We start from the raw sequence: 12,075 nt of genomic DNA, 5'->3' as shown, positions 1-12,075 counted from the left end.
CATTTCTCACCAAAATGACTAGGAGAAGGAATGCCCAACAGAAGAGAAATTCAGAGGCTGGCCTTTTGCAACATAGCTAATGGCTATCAACATAGACGATATGTTGGAAAGGGAATTCAGGCTAACAATTATCCAGGCAATAGCTAGGTTGGAGAAAGCCATGGATGACAAAGTGGAATTGATTAGGGCAGAACTGAAAGCCACCAGGGATAACGTACACAATGTTAGGGAAGAACTGAAAGCCACCAGGGATGATGTTCACAATGCTCTCAATGAGTTCCAATCTAATCTAAATTCTCTAAAATCTAGGGTAACTGAGACAGAAGATAGAATTAGTGATCTGGAGGACAAACAGAGAGAAAGGATCAGGAGGAAGCCTGGAACAAACAGCTTAGAAACCATGAAAACAGAATTAGGAAAATGAATGAGGCCATGAAACATTCCAATGTCAGAAGATTGGAATCCCTGAAGGAGAGGAGAAAGAAAGAATTCTAGAAGATATAGTGGAACAATTTCTCCATGAAAATTTTCCCAATCTCATGAACGGAACCACCGTTCAGGTAGTAGAGGCAGAATGGTCTCCCCCCAAGATTATAGAATCTTATAAAAACATCGATGCACCTGGTAGTGAAATTAAGAAATCATAATTGTAGACACAACCTCCTGAAAGCAGCTAGGACAAAGAGGCTCCTTACATACAGAGGAAAGTCCATCAGAATAACGTCAGACCTGTCCACAGAAACTTGGCAAGCCAGAAAGGGCTGGCAAGATATATTCAGGGCACTAACTGAGAAGAAAATGCAGGCAAGAATACTTTAACCAGCAAGACTGACATTCAAAGTGGATGGAGAGAAAAAGAGTTTCCATGACCGGCAAGACTTAAAAGACTATGCAACCACCAAGCCGACACTGCAGGAAATATTAAGGGGGGTTCTATAAAAGAGGGAAAATCCTAAGAATATCATTGAACAGAAATATGGAGACAATTTACAGAAAGGCTTCCAAGGTAACACGATGTCAATAAAAACATATCTATCAATAATCACTCTCAATGTGAATGGCCTAAATGCACCCATAAAACGACACAGGGTTGCAGATTGGATAAAACGACAGGACCCATCCATATGTTGTCTACAAGAGACCCATTTTGAACCCAAGGATACACCCAGACTGAAAGTGAAGGCATGGAGAAGCATCTTTCATGCCAATGGGCCTCAAAAGAAGGCCGGGGTAGTGATTCTCATATCAGATAAGTTAGATTTTAAACTAAAGACTGTAGTCAGAGATACAGAAGGACACTACATCATTCTTAAATGGACTATCCACCAAGATGATCAAACAATTGTAAATATCTATGCCCCCAATATGGGAGCAGCCAATTACATAAGAAAAGTATTAATCGAGATAAAGAGTCATATTGATATGAATACATTAATAGTAGGAGATCTTTTTTAATATTTTATTTATTTATTTACAGAGATCACAAGTAGGCAGAGAGGCAGGCAGAGAGAGAGGAGAAAGCAGGCTCCTTGCTGAGAAGGAAGCATGATGCAGGACTTGATCCCAGGCCCTGGGATCATGACATGAGCCAAAGACAGAGGCTTTAATCCACTGAGCCACCCAGGCTCAATAGTAGGAGATCTTAACACCTCTCTCAGTAATAGACAGACCATCCAAGCAGAAAATCAATAAAGAAACAAGAGAATTGAATGACACATTGGACCAGATGGGCCTCATAGATATATACAGAACTTTCCACCCTAAAACAACAGAATACTCATTCTTCTCAAGTGCACATGGAACCTTCTCCAGAACAGACCACATATTCGGTCACAAATCAGGACTCAACTGATACCAAAAGACCTACATGATTCCCTGCATATTCTCAGATCACAATGCTTTGAAACTGGAGCTCAATCACAAAGAAAAGGTTGGAAGGAACTCAAATACCTGGAAGCTAAAGACCACCTTGTTTAAGGATGCTAGGATCAACCAGGAGATCAAAGAACTTAAACAACTCATAGAAACCAGTGAGAATGAAGACAGTTTGGTCCAAAACCTATGGGATACAGCAAAGGCAGTTCTAAGGGGGAAATACATAGCCATCCAAGCCTCCCTCAAAAACATTGAAAAATCCAGAATACAACAGCTGTCTCTACACCTTAAAGAACTGGAGAATCAACAACAAATTGAACTGACTCCACACACAAAAAGGGAAATAATCAAGATTAGAGCAGAAATCAAGGAGATAGAAACTAGAGATACAGTAGAACGTATCAATGAAACTAGAAGCTGGTTTTTTGAAAGAATCAATAAGATTGATAAACCATTGGCCACACTAATCCAAAAGAAAAGAAAGTACAAATTAATAAAATTATGAATGAAAAGGGAGAGATCACAACTAACACCAAGGAAATAGAAACAATCATTAGGAGTTATTATCAACAGTTATATGCCAATAAGCTAAGCAACCTAGATGAAATGGATGCATTCCTGGAAAACTATAAACTCCCAAACTTGAACCAGGAAGAAATTGACAACCTGAATAGACCAATATCTAGTAACAGGATTGAAGCAGTGATCAAAACCTCCCAAAAAACAAGAGTCCAGGACCTGACGGATTCCCTGGGGAATTCTACCAGACTTTCAAAGAAGAAATAACACCTATTCTCCTGAATCTGTTTCAAAAAATGGAAGCAGAAGGAAAACTTCCAAACTCTTATATGAAGCCAACATTACCCTGATCCACAAACCAGACAAAGACCCTCCCAAAAAGGATAATTTCAGACCAATATCACTGATGAATATGGGTGCTAAGAGTCTCAAGATCCTAGTAAATAGGATCCAACAGTACATTAAAAAACTTTTTTTTTCTGAACTTCATAAAATATATCTATGAAAAACCCACAGCAAACATCATCCTCAATGGGAAAAAGCTCACAGCCTTCCTGTTCAGATCAGGAACAAGACAAGGATGCCCACTCTCACCACTCTTGTTCAACATAGTATTAGAAGTCCTAGCAACAGCAATCAGACAACAAAAAGAATAAAAAGTATCCAAATGGGCAGTGAAGAAGTCAAACTCTCTCTCTTCGCAGATGACATGATGCTTCTTATGGAAAACCCAAAAGACTCCAACCCCAAACTACTAGAACTCATATAGCAATTCAGTAATGTGGCAGGATACAAAGTCAATGTACAGAAATCAGTGGCTTTCTTATACACGAACAATGAAAATACAGAAAGGGAAATTAGAGAATCGATTCCATTTACTAGAGCACCAAGAACCATAAGATACCTGGGAAGAAACCTAACCAAAGAGGTAAAGGACCAGTACACGAGGAACTACAGAACACTCATGAAAGAAATTGAAGAAGACACAAAAAGATGGAAGACCATTCCATGCTCTTGGATTGGAAGAATAAACATTGTTAAAATGTCTATACTGCCTAGAGCAATCCATACCTTTAATGCTATTCCAATCAAAATTCCACAGGTATTTTTCAAAGAGCTAGAGCAAATAATCCTAAAATTTGTATGGAACAGAAGAGACTGCAAATTGCTAAGGAAATGTTGAAAAACAGAAATAAAACTGGGGGCATCACATTACCTGATTTCAAGCTTTACTACAAAGCTGTGATCACCAAGACAGCATGGGACTGGCACAAAAACAGACACATAGACCAGTGGAACAGAGTAGAGAGCCCAGATATGGACCCTCAACTTTATGGTTAAATAATCCTTGACAAAGCAGGAAAGCATATCCAGTGGAAAAAAGACAGTCTCTTCAACAAATGGTGCTGGGAAAACTTGACAGCGATATGTAGAAGAATGAAACTCGACCATTCTCTTACACCATACACAAAGATAAACTCGAAATGGATAAAAGACCTCAACGTGAGACAAGAGTCCATTAGAATCCTAGAGGAGAACATAGGCAGTAACCTCTTCGATATCAGCCACAGCAACATCTTTCAAGATAGGTCTCCAAAGGCCAAGGAAACAAAAGCAAAAATGAACTTTTGGGACTTCATCAAGATCAAAAGCTTCTGCACAGCAAAGAAACAGTCAACAAAACAAAGAGGCAACACACGGAATGGGAGAAGATTTTTGCAAATGACAGTACAGACAAAAGGTTAATATCCAGAATCTATAAAGAACTCCTCAAACTCAACACACACAAAACAGATAATCATATCAAAAAATGGGCAGAAGATATGAACAGACACTTCTCCAACGAAGACATACAAATGGCTATCAGAGACATGAAAAAATGTTCATCATCACTAGCCATCAGGGAGATTCAAATTAAAACAACATTGAGATACCACCTGACACCAGTTAGAATGGCCAAAATTAGCAAGACAGGAAACAACGTGTGCTGGAGAGGATGTGGAGAAAGGGGAACCCTCTTACACTGTTGGTGGGAATGCAAGTTAGTGCAGCCACTTTGGAGAACAGTGTGGAGATTCCTCAAGAAATTAAAAATAGAGCTTCCCTATGACCCTGCAATTGCACTGCTGGGTATTTACCCCAAAGATACAGAGGTAGTGAAAAGAAGGGCCATTTGTACCCCAATGTTTATTGCAGCAATGGCTACGGTCGCCAAACTGTGGAAAGAACCAAGATGCCCTTCAACGGATGAATGGATAAGGAAGATGTGGTCCATATACACAATGGAGTATTATGCCTCCATCAGAAAGGACAAATACCCAACTTTTGTAGCAACATGGACAGGACTGGAAGAAATTATGCTGAGCGAAATAAGTCAAGCAGAGAGAGTCAAGTATCATATGGTCTCACTTATTTGTGGAGCATAACAAATAACATGGAGGACATGGGGAGATGGAGAGGAGAGGGAGTTGAGGGAAACTGGAAGGGGAGATGAACCATGAGAGACTGTGGACTCTGAAAAACAACCAGAGGGTTATGAAGGGGCGGCGGGAGGGGGTGGGGTGTGGTGGGAGGTTGAGGAACCAGGTGGTGGGTAATAGGGAGGGCACGTACTGCATGGAGCACTGGGTGTGATGCCAGAACAATGAACACTGTTATGCTGTAAATAAGCAAATAAAAATAAATAAATTAATTTAAAAAAAAAAAAAGCCCCCCAAAAAAAAAATAAATAAAGAATGGCCAAAATTAGCAAGACAGGAAACAACGTGTGTTGAAGAGGATGTGGAGAAAGGGGAACCCTCTTCCACTGTTGGTGGGAATGCAAGTTGGTGCAGCCACTTTGGAGAACAGTGTGGAGATTCCTCAAGAAATTAAGAATAGAGCTTCCCTATGACCCTGCAATTGCTCTGCTGGGTATTTACCCCAAAGATACAGATGTAGTGAAAAGAAGAGCCATCTGTACCCCAATGTTTATTGCAGCAATGGCCACGGTCGCCAAACTGTGGAAAGAACCAAGATGCCCTTCAACGGATGAATGGATAAGGAAGATGTGGGCCATATACACAATGGAGTATTATGCCTCCATCAGAGAGGATGAATGCCCAACTTTTGTAGCAACATGGACAGGACTGGAAGAGATTCTGCTGAGCGAAATAAGTCAAGCAGAGAGAGTCAAGTATCATATGGTCTCATTTATTTGTGGAGCATAACAAAGAACACGGAGAACATGGGGAGATGGAGAGGAGAGGGAGTTGAGGGAAACTGGAAGGGGAGATGGACCATGAGAGACTATGGACTCTGAAAAACAACCAGAGGGTTTTGAAGGGGCGGGGTGGGGGGAGGTTGAGGAAGCAGGTGTTGGGTAATAGGGAGAGCACGTACTGCATGGAGCACTGGGTGTGATGCCAAAACAATGAACACTGTTATGCTGTAAATAAACAAATAAAAAAAACCACATTGAGATACCACCTTACACCAGTTAGAATGGCCAAAATTAGCAAGACTAGAAACAACATGTGTTGGAGAGGATGTGGAGAAAGGGGAACACTCTTACACTGTTGGTAGGAATGCAAGTTGGTGCAGCCACTTTGGAAAACAGTGTGGAGATTCCTCAAGAAATTAAAAATAGAGCTTCCCTATGACCCTGCAATTGCACTACTGGGTATTTACCCCAAACATACAGATGTAGTGAAAAGAAGGGCCATCTGTACCCCAATGTTTATAGCAACAATAACCATGGTCGCCAATCTGTGGAAAGAACCAAGATGCCCTTCAACGGACGAATGGATAAGGAAGATGTGGTCCATATACACAATGGAGTATTATGCCTCCATCAGAGAGGATGAATACCCAACTTTTGTAGCAACATGGACAGGACTGGAAGAGATTATGATGAGTGAAATAAGCAGAGAGAGTCAATTATCATATGGTTTCACTGATTTGTAGAGCATAACAAATAATGTGGAGGACATAGGGAGATGGAGAGGAGAAGGGAGTTGAGGGAAATTGGAAGGGGAGTTGAACCATGAAAGACTATGAATTCTGTAAAACAATCTGAGAGTTTTCAAGGGGCGGGGTTGGGAGGTTGGGGGAGCCAGGTGGTGGGTATTATGGAGGGTATGTATTGCATGGAGCACTGGGTGTGGTGCATAAACAATGTTTCTGTTATGCTGAAAAGAAATAAATTTAAAAAAAAAGAAATTAAACACAGAATTACCATACAATCCAGCAATGCCACCTATGGACATATACCTAAAAGAATTGAAAACAGGATCTCAAAAGATATTTTTACACCTTGTCTCTATCAGCATTATTCACAACAGACAAAAGTTGTAAGTAGTCCAAATGTCTATGGATGGATGAATGGATAAATAAAATGTGGCATACACATACATTTAGCCTTAAAAAGGAAGGAAATTTTGACTCATGCTACAACATGGATGAACCCTGAGGAAGGTAAAATAAGCCAGTCACAAAAGGTCAAATATTGGATGATTCCACTTATACGAGGTATCTAGTCAAATTCATAAGACAAAAAGTAGAACCATGGTTTCCTGGAGCTGGTAGGAGAAAGGAATGGGAAGTTGTTATTGAGTACAGTCAGTTAGGAAAGATCAAAAAGTTTTGGAGATGGATAGAGGATTGTGTTAGAACAATGTCAATATGCTTAATACCACAGAACTATACTCTTTAAAATGGCTAAAATGTTAAGTTTTGCCATATATGTTTTAATTCAAAATTTTCATCTTAATGTTTTTTGAGCTCTAGACTGATCCTGGGGGGGATACAGTAATTAAAGGTGGAGTTTTCACTCACGGAACAAGTAAACAAGTACATAAATTAGAGTTTTAATTGCTGTAAGGGGAAAAGGGCACTAACCCCCAATCTGTGTGTGCTTCTGTACTTATGAGGAGCAGTCAGGGAAAAATCCCATAGCTACTGGAGCCTAGGTTCAGATTTAAAGGAGAGGGAAGTAGTCTACTGAAGGGACTAAGGGAAAAGAGGGCTATCAGCTGTGGGCAGGAGACAAGAATGTGAAGTAGAGGAAGTGCAGAGAAAGTCAGTATGGTTGCAGATTCAAGAACTGGAAAGTGGGGTCTGGAAGTTGCCAGATGGAGGTGGTGACATTAAGCAGGAGCATAAAACTTTTTTTTTTAAGTTTTTTTTAAGGTTTAGGTCATATCATCACTGAGTTTTCAGTTGGCAGGTAACAGCTCACTTGGTGTAAAGTCTAGATGGGAAAGCAGATGGGTAAACACCCTCACACATATTGGAAGTTTAATACAAAACTTAAGAGGTAAGTTCTTCTAAATCCCAATGCTCTGAAAAAAAAATAAGAAAAAAAATGACAGTGGTCTGGCATGGCAGGGCGTTGCGCGTATAGGTTTCTAGACTCTTCTCCCCTCTATACACGGTAGCTTCTGAATGTTTAGCTTTTCCCAACTCCACTTTTTAACCCTTCCCCCTACGTATCCTCCAGTTTGCTTATCTCTCTCAACAAAAAGTAAGGTGAAGAGAAGATCAAATGGATCTTTAGTCAGATCCTGGTATGGTTTGAGGGAAGGTGATGAAACTGCCATTAATTCAGTTAAATATATGTACTTATTGAGGATCTACTATGTGCTTTGTAGAGTGCTCTGAGGATACAATGGTGAATAAAACTGGCATAGGTCTCTGCCCTCATAGGGTTGTTGTACAGTGGGAGAGAAACATAATCATAAACCACCCTGTGTCACTATGTATAGTTACATACATCCCCATTTTCACTTTCCATGGCTACAGTTACCCATGGTCAACCACAGTCTGAAAGCAGGTGATTGATCCTCCTTCTGATGTACTGTCAGGTCAAAAGTAGCTTACATCACCATGCCTACATCATCCACCTCACTTTATCTAATCATGTGGCCATTTCATCGTCTCACATCATCAAAAGAAGGGTAAGTATAGTACAATAAGAGAACTTGAGAGAGATACCACATTTATGTAACTTTTATTATAGAATATTGTTATAATTATTCTATTATTAGCTGTTGTTAATCTCTTACTGTGCCTAATTTATAAACTTTATGATAGATATGTATGTACAGGAAAAAACAGTATATATATATGGTTCAGTACTGTCCACAGTTTCAGGCATCACTGGAGGTCTTGGAACACATCCCATGGATAAGAGGAAACAACTGTAGTTGTAAATGCAAGAAGTTGCTACTTCTTCCTAGTAGGGGAATAGAATCTGGGATCCTAGGATAGGCACTGTGCTCAAGAGACATGCTGCTCACCAGAAGGAGCTATGTGCAGCACATGGAGACCTCTAAAGGATGAGGCCAGGACACCTGATGGGCTGAGGAAGGGAAGGGCATGAGGCTGCAGAAATGCAGGACCTGGCTTATCACAGGCAGAGGAACTGCCTCTCTTATCAAGGGTATCAGTGTTTCAGAGTGAGAAATGACAAACCTTGCTGGTCTCTGGGACACACTAGCATTTTGTTCTGCACAGGATTTTGACCACAGAGGTAAACGAATTCAATTTCTGTTTTTCACAGACAATAAATATTTGACTTAGATCCAACCAATAGTAACAAAATAAGAGGAACGTCTAGTAAAAGTTAACATAGGTTAAAGATATAATGTATCATTAAATAATCAATTTCAATGATTAAGAAAATATACAAAATGGAAACTAACAAAAGAATAAAATCAACCTAAAGAATCTATCTAAAGAATAAAATAAATAGGAGTTTCAGTACTGCAACTCCAATTTTAATGACAACAATTTTGTATTTACTATGAGAAAGACGACACTTTCTTACTCTGTCATTGTGTCCTGAATGATTTACCATAGGAAGTACAGGATTGTGGAATTCCAAATATATGTAAACCCTGGAGGAGCATGTGTGCGTGGAGAGAGAGCATGCACATGGGTACATGTACCTGGATAATAACTATCCATATTCTGATACTCTGACAGCACTGCTGGTGAACTGTTATTAACTGGATGTGCCCTCTGCTGAAAGGGCAGGTATGATAAGGGCAAAGAATGGCTATTAGATTTTAAGGCAAAGGTCACTGGTGACTTGGCAATAGTAGTTTCAGTGCAATACTGTGTTTGAGAGACTAACTGGAGTGGATTCAAAAGATGGGGAAATTTTGATGATGCGCAAGATGAAAGAATTGCTGAAAAGATTTCCCCAAGCTGGAGTGGGGATATAGGGAACAAAAGGCTAGCCACAGAAGGCCATAGAGATGGTCCACTTAAGGAGGTAAGGCAGTGGGATAGATACAGTTGATGATAGCTGGGTAGATAGAGTGGGAACCTGTGATTCTCTTCCGGTTGCTTCTCTTTTATTCCTATCAACATAGCAATGCCCTGTTCTGAAAACAAAAACAAAACAAAACTTTAAGCCAGAAGGCAAACCTCTCTTCTGAGGTCATGGAGTTGTAATGAACTTGTACATGGGAGGTGGGTGGGAAGAGCCTGACAGAGCTTCCTGAAGGTAAGAAAGGCCAGGATCAATGCTGGGCAACAGCAATGGCACAATGCCATTATGCACAGTGCAGAATGCAAAAGCAACTGTTTCCACTTTGTTACCACACCAAGTATCACAATTACCATCTTTTATTAGACCTTGCATTCTGCAACCATGAAGACCTCCTCTAGCTACTAGCTACTAGTGTTAAATCCATCAAACTGACCAACTTTAGTATTGTACCTGAGGCCCAACTATGAGGAGCCTGTAAATCTACCTTAAAATGTTACAGGAGACTGGTTCATGAATTTTAACTGCAACATCCTAAAGCCTGAGATATGTAATTAGAAGGAATTAAAGTTGTCAGGATATATGGTTTCTGGCCATCACTTCCCTTTAACATGGAATGCCTTTAGACCACTTGTTGGGAAGAGGAAACTGTCAAGCACCCCAACCCATTAAGAGGATTATAGAGGCCTCTGAGTTTGGATTTGGATTTGTGACTGTCAATAAACTCTATATACACATCGGGGGTGGGGGGGATGCTTCAATCCACTAAGCTTCATTACCCATAAGCAGTTTTTTTGTTTTTTTTTTTAGAGTTTGTTTATTTTAAAGAGAGGGAGCATGCATGCTTAAGTTGGGGAGGGGCAGAGGGAGAAGCAGACTCCCCTCTGAGCAGGGAGTCCAGGGGCTTGATCCTAGCATTCTGGGATCATGACCTGAGGTGAAGGCAGACACTTAACCAGCTGAGCCACCCAGTCTACCCCACCCCATAAGCAGTTTAATGCTTAATTTATTCTGGCATCTCAGGCAACTAAAAAAGGTTAACTCCAATTAATGCATTCATAATTTTAGCTGACTGGTAATCTAAATGACCAATATTGTTAGGCTGACCCTGCACATCAACAGAGCAACCAGAGTCGTATTTTTTTTTAAGATTTTTATTTATGTATTTGACAGACAGAGATCACAAGGAGGCAGAGAGGCAGGCAGAGAGAGAGGAGGAAGCAGGCTCCCTTCTGAGCAAAGAGCCCTATGTGGGACTCAGTCTCAGGACCCTGAGATCATGACCTGAGCCAAAGGCAGAGGCTTAAACCCACTGAGCCACCCAGGCGCCCCCAGAGTTGTGTTTTTGAGGAATAAATAAAATTATCTTTATTTTCCCCAATAGCAAAAAGAGGTTAACTGTAAAATTCTGCTGCTAAACATACAGAAATTGTAGTCTGTCATTGCAAAAGAAAAAAACTATTACCATAAAGAAAAGACAACTAATCTACTGAATGCCAGCAGCCTAACTGTTACTCATGTACCTCAGGAGTGGGCAAATTTTATCTATAAAGTGCCAGATAGTAAATATCTTGGTCTGCACAGGCCATATGGTCTCTGTATAACTACTCAACCTTACTTGTAAGGCAAAAGCAGCAAGATGATAAATAACTGAATGAGTGTGGTTGTGTCCCAATAAAACTATTTATAGGGACACCTGAGTGGCTCAGCTGGTTAGCCCTCCAACTTGGTATCAGCTCAGGTCTTGATCTCACAGTCAGGAGTTCAAGCCCCTGCTTAGGGTTCCACACTGGGTGTGGAGCCTACTTAAATTTAAATATATGTATATATATACACACACACACGCACACACACACTTATGGACACTGAAGTTTGTATTTCATATAATTCTCACACATGTCACGAACTCATTCTTTGGTTTCTTTCAATCACTTTTTTTCCTTGTTTAAAAAAATTATTTAGGGGTGCCTGGGTGGCTTAGGTAGTCAGGAATCTTCCTTTGGCTTGGGTCATGATCCCTGGGATGGCACTCAGTGTTGAGCCCCACATGGGCTCTCCACTCATCGGGGAGCCTGTTTCTCCCTTTCCCTCTGCCTGCTATTTCCCCTGCTTATGCTCTCTTTCTCTGTCAAACAAACAAATCATTTTATAAAAAGTCTTTACTCAAATTCAATTTAGTTAACATAAAGTGCATTATTAGTTTCGGGTAGGGATTTAGTAATTCATCAGTTAGACACAAAACCCAGTGCTCATTACATCAAGTGCACTACTTCATGCACATCATCCAATTACTCCTCCCCTCTCTCCCCTCCAGGAACTCTGTTTGTTCCCTAGAGTTAAGAGGCTTTTAACTCTTAAAAAGTTTAAAAAAAAGTTTAAAAAAAAAAAGTTTGCCTCCCTGTTTTTATTTTTCCTTCCCTTCCCCT

This window comes from Meles meles, chromosome 15 (genome assembly GCF_922984935.1).
Source record: "Meles meles chromosome 15, mMelMel3.1 paternal haplotype, whole genome shotgun sequence".
NCBI lineage: Eukaryota > Metazoa > Chordata > Mammalia > Carnivora > Mustelidae > Meles > Meles meles.
Note: the sequence above shows the minus strand (reverse complement) of the source record.